Below are 12,667 nucleotides of genomic sequence, written 5' to 3' on the forward strand. Positions count from 1 at the left end.
CTTCCTTCCTTCCTTCCTTCCTTCCTTCCTTCCTTCCTTCCTTCCTTTCTTTCTTTCTTTCTTTCTCTTTTTTGTTGTTTCCTTCCTTCTTTTCTTTTTCTTTTTTTACTATTGTTTACAACTTTACTCCTTGAATTGCCTTAGGACCTGATTGTATTTATCTGTCATGACAATAAAATTTTTTCCCCTCCAATGTAGGAATAGTGGCTAGGGGTGTAGGGCAACTAAGAGAAAAATAAAGAGCAAGGGGCAAAGACTTAGGACATATATTTTCTTTGAATTTTACTCTCATTAACTTGTTGTTTAGTTTTGGGAAATCATTGAATCTTTCTGGGCCTCAGATTCTTTTTCTATAAAGTGGGGATAATCATACCTTGCAGTCAGAATCAAGTGAGATAATGCTTACCAAACACTGCAAATCTGATCTTTTTATGTCACCTTGTTGTTGATAAAGTACTTTGTACAAATATTATAAAATGCAAAATATTATCAAAGTGCTTGAACTATTTTTTTTCTCCTTTCAAGTGCTAGTGGAAGTGGTTTTGGAATAAATTATCCTTCCTTTGTGGCTTATAGAACAATGGCAGGGGGTCGGCCACATAGTACATTGAGTAAAAGGACTGACTCCAGTGTCGGGATGACCTGGGGATCGAATCCCAGGCTCAGACACTTAGCACCCACCCAGAAACACCTGGCCATGTAACCTTGAGCAAGTTTACTTAACCCCAATTGTTTAGGGGTGGCCAGGTGGCTCAGCAAGTAAGAGCACCGGCTCCAGTGTCGAGATGACGTAGGGATCAAATCTGGGCTCAGATACTTAGCACCACACCCAGAAATAACTGGCCATGTAACCTTGAGCAAGTTAACCCCGATTGCTTAAAAAAAAAAAAGAACAATGGCAGAGTTAATTTTTTTCTTTATTATTAAATAACTTAAGAAAATCTAGGCCTCGTGTGTGTGTGTGTGTGTGTGTGTGTGTGTGTGTACATCCTTCACCAACCCTGGTTGCCATCTTTCTATGCTTTAGTATATATTTTCATGAGTTGCTGTAGGCAAAAACAATTCACCACTTGCTGGCCAATCTTTTGTGATTGTGTTTTTGATCTTAGCTAGGTCCTCTAATAACAGACACAAAGTAGGTTATTGGATCTAAACTTGAGCATTTTCAACTTAGTAGAACTCACCAGAGTTTGTACCCAAGAACCCAAGGTTAACTCCATGCCATGGTATGATATCAAAGAAAGATTTTAATAGGAATTCTTCCTAAATGCTATACCAAAGAAAAATAACTAATTTAATTTCAGGGTACTAGCCTGTAGTTTATTTTCTCCCACATTCTTATCTATTTCATATATAATATCAGAGCTGGAAAGGACCTTAGAGATTATGTTGGTTCTGTTTTATAGATGAGGAGACTGAGGTACTGAGAGGTAAGTGAGTGATACTGCAGATTGATTAAGGTGAATAATAGTTCTTGTTCATCCAGTAGTGGTGTAACCTTGGGTGAGTCATTTCGTCTTCTGAGGCTTCCTTTTTTTTATTTGTAAAATGAGGTGGTTAGACAAGATAATCTCTAAGGCCCATTTTGACTAACAAAATTTCTAGAATTCTAAGTGATTTGCTCAAAGGTTTGGCATCATAGCCAAGACTAAAATCTATTCATTGTTCACTGCTTTCTCCCTCTGCCCCTGGTTCTTTTCTTCTATTGGTGAGCCCTTCCCCAAACCTCCATTTGGAGACCATCCATCCTCATATTTTGGACTTCACGACCATGCTGTTAGGTTCTTCCTTTCCTTGATTTCCCACTCCTCCTCCCTTCAGTTTCCTTTCATGTTGTTGTTATAAAGTCATTCTAGTCATATCTTAGGCTTCATGACCCCATTTGGGGTTTTCCTGGCAAAGATATTGGAGTGATTTACCATTTCCTTCTCCAGCTCATTTTACAGATGAGGAACTGAGGCAAACAGGGTTAAGTGACTTGCCTAGGGTCACACAGCTAGTAAGTGTCTGAGGTCAGATTTGAACTCAGGAAGAGCAGTCTTCCTGACAGAAGGCCCAGCACTCTATCCACTGTACTACCTTTTTATATGTTGTCTTCCAAATATGGTTTACCTAGCACTGCTTGGAACATACTATGTAATTTTAAAAAATGGTAGTTGACTTGCATGTAACTCACCAATTGGCCTTAGTTCCAGGCAGAAGAATGCCATTAAAATATTTCTATCCTCTTTTATAGCTTACTGCCATGATACCATTTCTTTCCTAGATCTTAAGTCAATCCAAGTTTGATTCAGAAATGAAGCCATTGTTTTCAGAATATTTTGCCATACCTGTTTTTCTAAATTTTCATGGTCCTTTGTCTTATATAATTATATTCATATTTATATATGTTTATTATAGTAAATGAAATAACTTATGCTGCTCTGGCTCTCCAACAGTAGGTCCCAGGCCAAGCCCTATTTGGTCATTATTTGGGCCCTGATTGGCTCAGAATGAAGGCAAATAGCAATCGTTTCTGTTTCGGCCAGAAACTGGGAGGGTCTTCCCCTCCTAGATGGATTTTTTTTTTTTAACTAGGTAAAGAGGCCATTCTCTGCCTCATTTCTTATTAAGCCTTAATCACTGAATAGGCATTGCCTCAGTCAAACTGAGACCTGTTAAAGACCTTAGCTTGAAAAGGCCAAGGTCTCCCACTGCATCTTGGGTCATATCACATCTTGATCTATATCTGACTTCGGAGGTGAAAGTGCAGCTGGTGACTTTGAACAGCCCTCCCTCACTTAAATCCAATTCACTTGCATTTCATGGCATCACCCTCCTGATGTCATAGTCCTTTTGGAGAACAAAGGGCAAACAACAATGATGGCAACAAAATGCTTTATAAATTTAAAGCACTGTATAAATGCTATTTTTATGTCCAGACATCTTTTTGCTCATATTTAACCAGTAATTTTCTCCCTTTGTTTTCATGAATATGTTTTGAGAGGAGGTGTAAGTATTTGATTCCAGATACACAAAATTGAGTTAATCAGGTCTATTATTTCAACTTCAAGTAAAATAAGACTTATTAATTGGAAAACGTTCATATCATAGGATTATGGATTTTAGAACTGGAAGTGATTATAGAGGCTATTTAGTCCAATCAACCTCTTTTACATATGAGAAAATGGAAGCCCAGGGTAAAGGGACTAGGCCAAGGTCACACTAGTAGTGGCAAGAGGCAGTTTTTGGATCCTTGGTGCTCTTTTGTACCTAGTTTGTGAGACAATTTGGGTTGATATATTACATGTTGATTTAACATCGTTGAGATTTTATGCAACTAATTCATTAGTTTCACATCTAGCTAGTATATACAGGAACATTTTAGAGCTCCTAGGATAAGAGACTGCTGCAGTTTAAACTTAGAAATGGTTATAGCCCTAAGGTGGGGTGAGTGGGTAGGTGAAGGGGTGGGGGTAGGGAGAATAATCTTCAAAGATTCTTGTTGGGTTGATCAGTCCAACTACTTACCAAGTCTCTAGTCCCTAGACTTGGTACCTTTCTTTCTGTTATCAACTAGACAGTCAGTCCACAATTTTTTGAGTAAAGCTGATAGTAGAAATCTCAGGCCTTCCATATACTTCAAAGGAAAATAATGCATTTACTGTCTCTAAACTAGTGACAATATCTGAGAACTCATCTTTATGTGACTCTTCCAGATTGTAAATCAGCAGACTACCTGCAGCAATACTTCAGCAAGTCTGACTGCTTTAGTATTCAAGAATCCTATAATCAGTGGGAAGAATGTAATAATGGAGCATATTTTAATATGGAGCATTATATTTTAATATACAGTAGTGATTGTGTGTGTAATTAAGCACAAATTCTTCACCTATATGCTCAATCTTTATTGCAATTGTTTTGGTGTGGGGCATTTAAATACAAAAACTGTATTTTTGAAATTTATTATTTAAGATTTCTAATTAATTGGTTTTTAGGACAAGGGTAGAATTCTTTTCCTCCCTCCTCCTTTTCTGGGTCCATATAGTCGAAATGATAATGAAAACTAATTAGCCAACAATTCTGTTATATACATTTTTTTGGTTTTATTTTTTCCACTAATGCCTTTAATGGGTAAAATGAGATCAGTAGAGCTAATTTTCACATCTGATATAATGTAGGAGAAAAGAGGAATAGGTAATTAAAAACAAAGATAATAACAGTTTACATTTATATTGTGCTTTCCTCACAACAACTTTATGAGGCAGTCCTGGCAAGCACTATCCTCATTCTACAAATGGTCAAGTGAAAGGGTGGAGAGTCGAAGTTAACTAGTCTGAGAACACGGATCTGGTAGGGGTAGGTGGCCGCCCTTTTTACATGCCCTGCTGCCTGCCTCATTTCACCTTCCTTGGCACCGTTGCATTTGCACGCGCACCATTTCCTAGGTCACCAGCCCAGACCTCTTCTAGGGTGTCCTTTGCTAGGGGCCAGACGGTGGGCAGAAAGATCTAGAATTCCTTAGGACAAGTCGAGGAGTGGTTATCCAGGGCCTACTGGAGCCCGGGACCATGCTGACGCTGGGGAATACAAAGACATGCAAATGCACGGTCCCTGCCCTCCCCGAGTTCTAAGTTCTAGGAGGGGAAAGAACATGCAAGATAGGGACATCTATACATCTGACTAACCTATCATTTATCAATCTATGCATCTATATAGAGGAAATGGAAGGCAGTCTCAAAGGGAAGGCACCAGCTTTGGGGGGACAGGGGAAGGCTTGGGTGGAAGCTTTGGGGTCGGGCAGGGGTCTGAGCCGTGGCTCGAAGGTCAGTATTCTACAGAGCAGGCTGCCAGCTCCTGGAATGAGTTTGGGGAAGTGTCCTATGACAGAGGCGGTTTCCTTCACTGGTCTGAGATGTCATGGGAGGCCCCGAGGTCTCCGGAATGGAGGCACCGCGGGGTGGGGGAGGGTGCTGTCTTTGGCGACCCCCGACCGGGCCGTGCACACCTGAGCTCTCAGGTTCATTCCTGCACCCCTGGGTGAGCAAGGGCATGGCAAGGACAATCATTTCCTTCTTCTCTGTCTCGGAGGGGGACACAAAGAAGGAGAGGAGGCATGGCTGCTGCTTTGCAGCCAGCGACGGCTCAGCCCGGCTCCCTGCCGCGCGAGGGCCCCGGGCACAGCCCTGCCCAGCCCAGCCCGCGGCAACGAGGGCTCTCTCCGCGGGGGGGAGGGGTCTCCCCCCACTCCCCCGCTCGGCGACCGCGGGCCCCAGGCTGAGTCCAGGGGCCTCTTCGGCCTCCGTCCCCCGCCGCCGCTCTCCACCCCCCCCTCAGGTGCTGCGCGTATCCCTCCGCCGCAGCGAGCCTTCCCTGTATGTAGCCCTAGGATCGGGCTTGTCGGCAATACCCGGATGGAAGGGTTATGGCCGCCATCAGGGACTCGCCCGCCATGGAGCTCAAGCCAGGTATTTTCCCCAAGCCGAGGCGTCAGGGTCTCCTCGAGACGCGGGGGCTTTTGAGGGGGGGCACTCTCGGGGGTCTTGAGGAGAAGTCGGCGGGGCCGCGGGGCCCCTCGAGCCGGCCTGGCGGCTGCTCAAGAGCAAGAGTCCGTCAAATAGTTCCCGCTGCCTTGTAACTCGCCGCAAACTTAATTTTTAATTTTTTTTTTTTTTGGAAATTAATTCCCCAGTAGAGTTTCGAGGCCGAGACAAGGTAGGCCCCGGGGTCTCTGGGCTCCCTCGTCCCCCACTCACTCCAGGGCCCCGCGGGAGGGCGGGCGGACTGGGCGCGGCGGCCTGTGCACTGTGTGTCTCCGCGGGGACTAACCCCAGGGGGTCGGGGGCGGCCCTCTCGAGGTCCCACTGGACGACCCGCGACCCGCTCCAGGCCTGGCAGGGACAGCTCGCGCCCCACCGCCCCGCGGATGCCCTCCTAAGGGTCGGGGGCTTCGGGGAGCCCCGGACCGCCGCCGCCTTGAACTTGGGCGCTCTCCTCTTCCCCGAAGCCCTTGGCGGCGTGCGGGCGCCCCCTCCCCCTCCTCGGCTCGCGGGTGTGTCTGCACACCCCAGGCTGCTTGTCAGGTTCAGCGGCAGTGCCCTGGTGGCTCCTTAGACACTTGGGGAGGGGTTTTGGGGGGCACGTCTGGACGCCCCAGGTTATTCACCAGGTGTGGGCATTCAATCGATCCATCAGCCAATCAGCCCACGAGCACAAAGGCTGCAAGTGCTACCTGCCAGGGCCTCTGAGGGCTGCCCCCCGCAGCGCCGGGTTGGGCTCGAGTTGGGCTTTAAGGGAAGTATATCTGCTCGTCCTTGGAAGACTTTCTGAACGGAAGCCTCTTGAGGGCAGGGGCAGCTTGTCTCGGTGATTAACGTGCCCGGCCTGCAGTCCGAGCAGGTGGTATTTATTAAATGGCCACTGGGTGCCAGGCTCAGTGCCAAGTCCCGGGCCTTCCAAAAAAGCCCCCTCTCCCCAAAAATGGGCGCTTAGCAAACCAAATTGTGGACCTAGCCTTTTCATTTCGACCAATGGGCATGCTAACCTATTCACACCAAATTGGAAGATCGAAGTTGCTTGGCTATGGTCACTGTTAGGAAATCTGAAGGCACCGGAGTGGTCACATTGGGAAAAGGTCGAAATGGGGACTAAATAAAAGTTGATCTCCGAAGTGAAGCATTTTACTGTGCTAAGTGCTGGGAATACAAAGGCAGAGAAAGGAAGAAAGAGCTCCTGCCCTCAAGGGGCTTGTATACTATATGAGGAAATAACTTGTACTTCCATAAAATAGGGGGTGATGGGGGGGGGGGGACCTGGATGGAATTGTGAAAGCCCTCCCGTGTAAGAATTAGTGTTTTACGGAAATTCAGGGGAAGAAGACAAGGAGGGCGGATATTCCAGATAGGAGGAACAGCCTTTGCAGTCAAGGAGGTGGGATATCATGTGTGAGGGACAGCAAAAAGGCTGGTTTGACCAGACAGTGAAGTCCAGTCAAGGAGAGTAACGTTTAAGGCTGGACCTATAGTCAGACGTACTTGAGTTACTGTACTGGTCATGGAGTCCATATTTATTGTTTTTTTTTTTTTAATCCTTCCTTGATGTCTTCCCAAGTAAACTGGATTGTGACTGTTGTGAGTTTTTTCAATCTAACATTTTCTTATAATATTTCAGTATCTAATTGCAGACTAGGTTAAATTGGTTCAAAGTTCATTTGAATTGTTGTACATTGGGAAGAATGCTAGATTTGGAGTTAGAAGACCTAGGTTTGAATCAGTGACTCTACAACATATTTTGATTGCCTTTTATATTTGATTTTAACTTTGATTAAGTCACTTAATCTCATGTGTAAAATGAAAGGGTTGTATTAGATGACATGTAAGGGTCTTACCAGGTTTAAATAAATGATCTTATGATCCGGTTTTCTTAAAATTGTAAGACTTGAGTTTATATTAATATATTAATACAAAATAAGTATGAACTATATGAAGTATGTTTGTGTTTCTGTATGAATATTAAAAAGTTGACTCTTAGGGGAGACCATATCATCAGTTGATTTTTCCAAAAAATACTCCAATTACATGTAAAATTTATTAACATTTGTGTTTTGAAAATTCTGAGTTCCAAATTCTTTCCTTCCCTTCCCTCCTTGAGAAGGCAAACAATTTGATATAGATTATACTTGTGTAGTCATACAAAACATATATCCATATTAGCCATATTCAGGTGGGAGGGGGTGACAGATCAAAAAAAAACCCCAAGAAAAATAAAGTTAAAAAAAATAAATTTTTATGTGCATTCAGACTCCCATCACTTCTTTCTCTGGAGGTGAATGGAATTTTTCGTCATAAGTCCTTCAAAATTGTCTTGGGTTATTGTATTACTGAGAAGAGCTAAGTCATTCGCAGTTGATCATCATACAGTATTACTGTTGCTGTGTACAATATCTTTTTGGTTTTGCTCATTTCACTTTGCATCAGTTTATATGTCTTCCTAGGCTTTTCCATTAGTTGATTTTTTTACTTCACTAAACTCTCCCAGGTGAGATTAGTTGTTTCTAAGAAAGCTATAAAAGTAAATTCTGAGCTTGAAAGGTCTGAGGGCATAGATTTTAGAACTAAAGCAGAATTTAGAGTGATTTACTCCACTGCCTTCATTTTTTTTTTTTAATGCATATGAGCCTCCCAGAGGTGAAGTGACTTGCCTAACATCGTTACAGGTAGTTTAGTAGCTGGTAGAATTGAAATTTGAATTTCATCCCCCTGACTGCAGATCCTGGAGTCTTTCCACTATACTCTTATAAAGATAATATGGCCTCATTGTAAAGAATTTGGGAGTTGATTCAACACTTAGGACAAAATTATTTTTAAAAATTCAGAAATATTTGAGTACCTACCATTTGTAAAGTGCAATAAAAATTAATGTGAAAGTGCTTTTAAAAGGACAATCTTAGGAAACATGGAGTATTCTTACTACTACACTTAAGGTCAAATCTTATACCTTATGTTAATAGTGTATTTGTCAGTATAATGCAAAAAGTTAAGATTTTTTCTTGTATCTTTTTTTTTTTTTTTTGGAAGGCAGTTGGGGTTAAGTAACTTGCCCAAGGTTTTTGTGTGGGTTTTTTTGTGTGGGTGTTAAGTGTCTGAGGCCAGGGAACCAAACTCAGGTCCTCCTGACTCCAGGGCCAGTGCTTTACTCACTGCGCCACCTAGCCACCCCTTTTTTCTTGTATCTTAAAGGGTTTGTGCATGTCTTTCTAATTTAGTATAAAACTTAAAAAAAACCATACAAATGTTTTCATATGTGCTGAATATTTTTTACTTGTCTGGAATTTTGTTTATTGTCCCTTATCCCCATTGGAGCACTTAATAGCCTTGATGCATAAATCTCAAATAGCTACTACCAAAGTGCTCCAGACAAAGTGTCATGATTAAGGTGGAAACTTTTTTTTTTTTTAATCACTTGGGGTTAAGTAACTTGCTCAAGGTTACATGACTAGGTGTTTCTGGGTGGGTGCTAAGTGTCTGAGCCCAGATTGGATCCCAGGTCATCCCGACTCTGGGGCCGGTGCTCTTATCCTGGCTGCCCTAAGATGGAAACTTTAATTAGAACTGATGAGTTATTAAAATATGAATAGCTTGCTCTCAATATTGTCTCCATACTTAGTAATGTGAGATACTTGACATCAGTGAAAAATTAAGATATTTATTGCTAGGTAAGAAGTGTTTCATGTTTTTTCAGATAAATCAAGTATCTTAATTTTGTATTATGCATATACATATTTCTTAATTGGTTTCTTGAACCCTTGTATTAAATATTAAGTATAGTAATGTCAATAGTATAAAAACATTTTGTTACTTTTTGAGATTCATAATTTTTAAACTCTGATCTTCCTTTCCAGATTTCATCTATTCTTTTGATCAGTGTTCCTGATTGTGGCTTTTTTTCAAGCATTGTATTATGTGCCTTTTATTCCTTGAAGAAGAGGGGTGCTAAAGATTGAAGTACTGGAGTATAGTCTTTCTTTAAATAGTAAGTTAATAGTTTTATTACTCATCTAAGTAAAATAAACAAGTTGTTTAACCTAAAATGAAAACAGAGAGATTCAGAAAAAAATGCATATTTATAAATGTTTAAGTAAAATAATGATATGTAAGAGAAATTTCACAATGCTATCTCGAGGTTTATAGATGACATTAATGTTTATGAGGAACGAAATTCTAAGATAACAATAGCAAGAGACTAACCTGTAGTGGGAATGTCTTCCCAGATTATATTATGAACAGAAAAAATGATGATGAATTTTATTGCATGCAAATTCAAGGTGATGTTCTCAGGGAATAAAATAACATACTTATAGATGTATGATAGGTTCTGAACTACTAGTTACAACTCAGCAAAAGGACTTGGCAGTTATTGTAGAGTTGTATAGACCCGTGGTGTCATATTCAAATAGAAACAGATTCCTGTGGGCTGAATTTTGACTTATAAAACTACACTTTAATGTTATCTGTGATTATTTTTTTGTTAGATTTCCCAATTGCATTTTAATCTGGTTTGGGCATTCTCAAGATTGCAACTGCAAATTTGCTTTTTTGGAGAGGGGAGGGTAGGGCAGTTGGGATTAAGTGACTTGCCCAAGGCCACATGGTTAGTTTTTGTGTTAAGTATCTGAGGTCGGATTTGAACTCAGGTCCTCCTGACTCCAGGACCAGTACTCTATTCACTGCACCTCCTAGCTGCCCTTCAACTGCAAATTTGACACCTCTTGTATAGGCCATTCCAGAAGATAGGAGCCTTATGATGTTCTCCTTTGGCCAACAAAGTGTAGGGTATTAGAAACAAAATAGAAACTAACTTTTTCAAACAAAACCATGGTACATCCACTTATAGAATACTATATTTTATTTTTGTCACTTTAATTCAAGACAGCATTAATAAAACTGGAAAAGGTCCAAAGAAGGGTAACTAAAATGACTCAGGAGGTGGAACTATTTACTGTATGAAGAGAGATTAATAAGATTATGGCTCTTTCGGTCAACAAAGGTTGAGAGAAGATAGGATTGAAGTCTATAAAATCATGAATGGTACAGGTAAGGTGAACACATCTCAAAATTAGACTCCTTGAAACTTGGAACAAGGTAAGTTTAAGACAAAAAAAGGAAGTACTTGTTCCCATAGTTGAAAGTAAACATATAACTCATTACCCCCCAAAAGTGGTAGGGGCTGAAAATGTAAATTTAGAATATTTACATAAATATTTATGTAGCAGACCTATGGCAGGTTAGGAAGTGAAGCTAACATGTTTTAGAATGTGTTCCTAGCCTTTGAAGTTAACTAGAAACTATGTACATAAAAGTACATATATACACAAAATATAAATAAATAATATAAAAGGAATATTTTTAATATATGAAATACATATAGGATATGTTTCATAGATATATTCACATATGTAAATTATTCAACATACACATGTGTTTATATGTAAGGATACATACATACATGTGTGAGCATATATGTATATACTATAAGTGATCCAGAAGATGCTTGTATCCAGATACATGCATATTACTCATTCATTAAGTGCCTACTATGTGTCAAGCACTGTGCAAAGTTTCTGGGGATACCAGGAGAGCAAAAGATAATTCTAGCTCTTAAAGAGCTCATAGACTAAGAGGAGAAAGAACAAATAAACACACGTATATTTTTAATATTTATATATATATATATATACATATGTAAGCTACGTACAAGATAAATAAGAAATAATTAGCAGAGGGAAAACGCTAGAATTTTTTTTTGCTTTTTTTTTTTTTAGAGGGAAGGCAGGGCATTGGGGTTAAGTGACTTGCCTAAGGTCACATGGCTAGTTTTTTGTGTTAAATGTCTGAGGCCGGATTTGAACTCCAATCCTCCTGACTCCAGGGCTGGTACTCTGTTCACTGTGCCACCCAGCCGCCCCAGAACACTAGAATTATGAGTGTTGGGAAAGGAGCTTATAGAAGGTGGGATTTTAGTTGGCACTTAAAGGAACCCAGTGAAGCCAGGAGATGTGTGTGTGTGTGTGTGTGTGTGTGTGTGTCTGTATCTGTCTCTGTGTGTCTGTATCTGTGTCTATGTCAGTGTCCCTGTCCCCTAGTCCTATCTTATCCCTTCCCTCTTCTTCACCTGTGTAACTTCAATCATTCTTCCATCTTCAACTGTTTCTATATCCTTTTTCCCTATTGCCTTCAAACATGACCAAGTCTCTTCTATACTGAAGATTTCATCCTTTGTTAGACCTTACTTTTTGCTCCTTTGTCAATCACACTCCTAGGAAAAGTTGTTTGCACTACTGGGGTTGTTTTGGCAAAGATCTTGGAGTGGTTTGCCGTTTTCTTCTCTAGATCATTTTGCATTTCTCTAATCATTAGGGATTTTTATTCTGGAAAAAATAACAGAACAAAGAGGATGCTTTATGAAACCATGAAACTTTGTTTCATATTAGTTAATTTTATAAAAAACATGTAAAAAGTGCTCCTGTCACTTTCAAAACACTCATGCTTGTTTGTGGTTTCTTTTGAACTTTTTTCTTTTCTCTTTTTGGGAAGAGTTTGGAGGAGGCCATCACTATTGCTAACCTTCCCCTTTCCTTCCAGGAAATAGTAAGTTCTACTCCTTTCTTCCTTTCTATTTCAATGTATTACTTTTGTCCTCCCTTTTTTTCCCCCTCAGAACTCTCAGAACAGAACCAGTCCGCCTCCAGGTCCTGTGTTTTTCTAATTAAGTTCCTTAATACCTTCTGTTTTGAAGGGTCACTTATTTCTTCTACTCTATCAGAGAAGGAATTAATTAGCACTATATTATCATACAGTATCCTCTAATTGTCCAATAAATTTACCTTTCTAGATTTTTCTGGACTCTAATTTTTGTATTATAAAGTTCCTACTTGAATCTGGTCTTTTTAGTAGAAATATTTGTAAGTCCTGTATTCCATTAAATTTTCATTTTATCCCATTAGGCTTATACTCAGCTTTGAAGGGTAAGTTATTCTTTATTGTGTAATCCTATCTTTTTTGCTTTTTGAAATATTGTATTCCAGTATTTTCTCATTTAGAGTAAAAGTTATAGGGTCTTATGTGATTCTCCCTGTGGTTCTTTGGTACTTGAAATGCTTTCTTTTGGATGCTTAAGAGGATTTTTGCCT

The 12,667-nt window shown here is 40.4% G+C and overlaps 1 protein-coding gene across 6 annotated transcripts in view; it reads left to right on the top strand.

The window, feature by feature from the left end:
• Positions 1-5,289: 5,289 nt before the first annotated feature.
• Positions 5,290-12,667, top strand: part of ZNF518A (zinc finger protein 518A) — a 49,168-nt gene continuing 41,790 nt past the window's right edge. For 3 of the 6 annotated variants that reach the window (XM_069067100.1, XM_069067101.1, XM_069067102.1), the window contains exons 1-3: positions 5,290-5,447; positions 9,380-9,510; positions 10,407-10,571. The gene's annotated coding sequence lies outside the window, so the exon portion shown is untranslated. Of the gene's footprint in view, positions 5,448-5,563; positions 5,695-9,379; positions 9,511-10,406; positions 10,572-12,667 lie in introns of those variants that run through there. The other 3 variants (XM_069067099.1, XM_069067097.1, XM_069067098.1) reach the window with 2 other exon arrangements.

The sequence above is a fragment of the Petaurus breviceps genome, unplaced genomic scaffold (genome assembly GCF_028583685.1).
Source record: "Petaurus breviceps papuanus isolate PSGF00001 unplaced genomic scaffold, PetGlider_PUasm1.0 90740, whole genome shotgun sequence".
In the NCBI taxonomy this organism is placed as follows: Eukaryota; Metazoa; Chordata; class Mammalia; order Diprotodontia; family Petauridae; genus Petaurus; species Petaurus breviceps.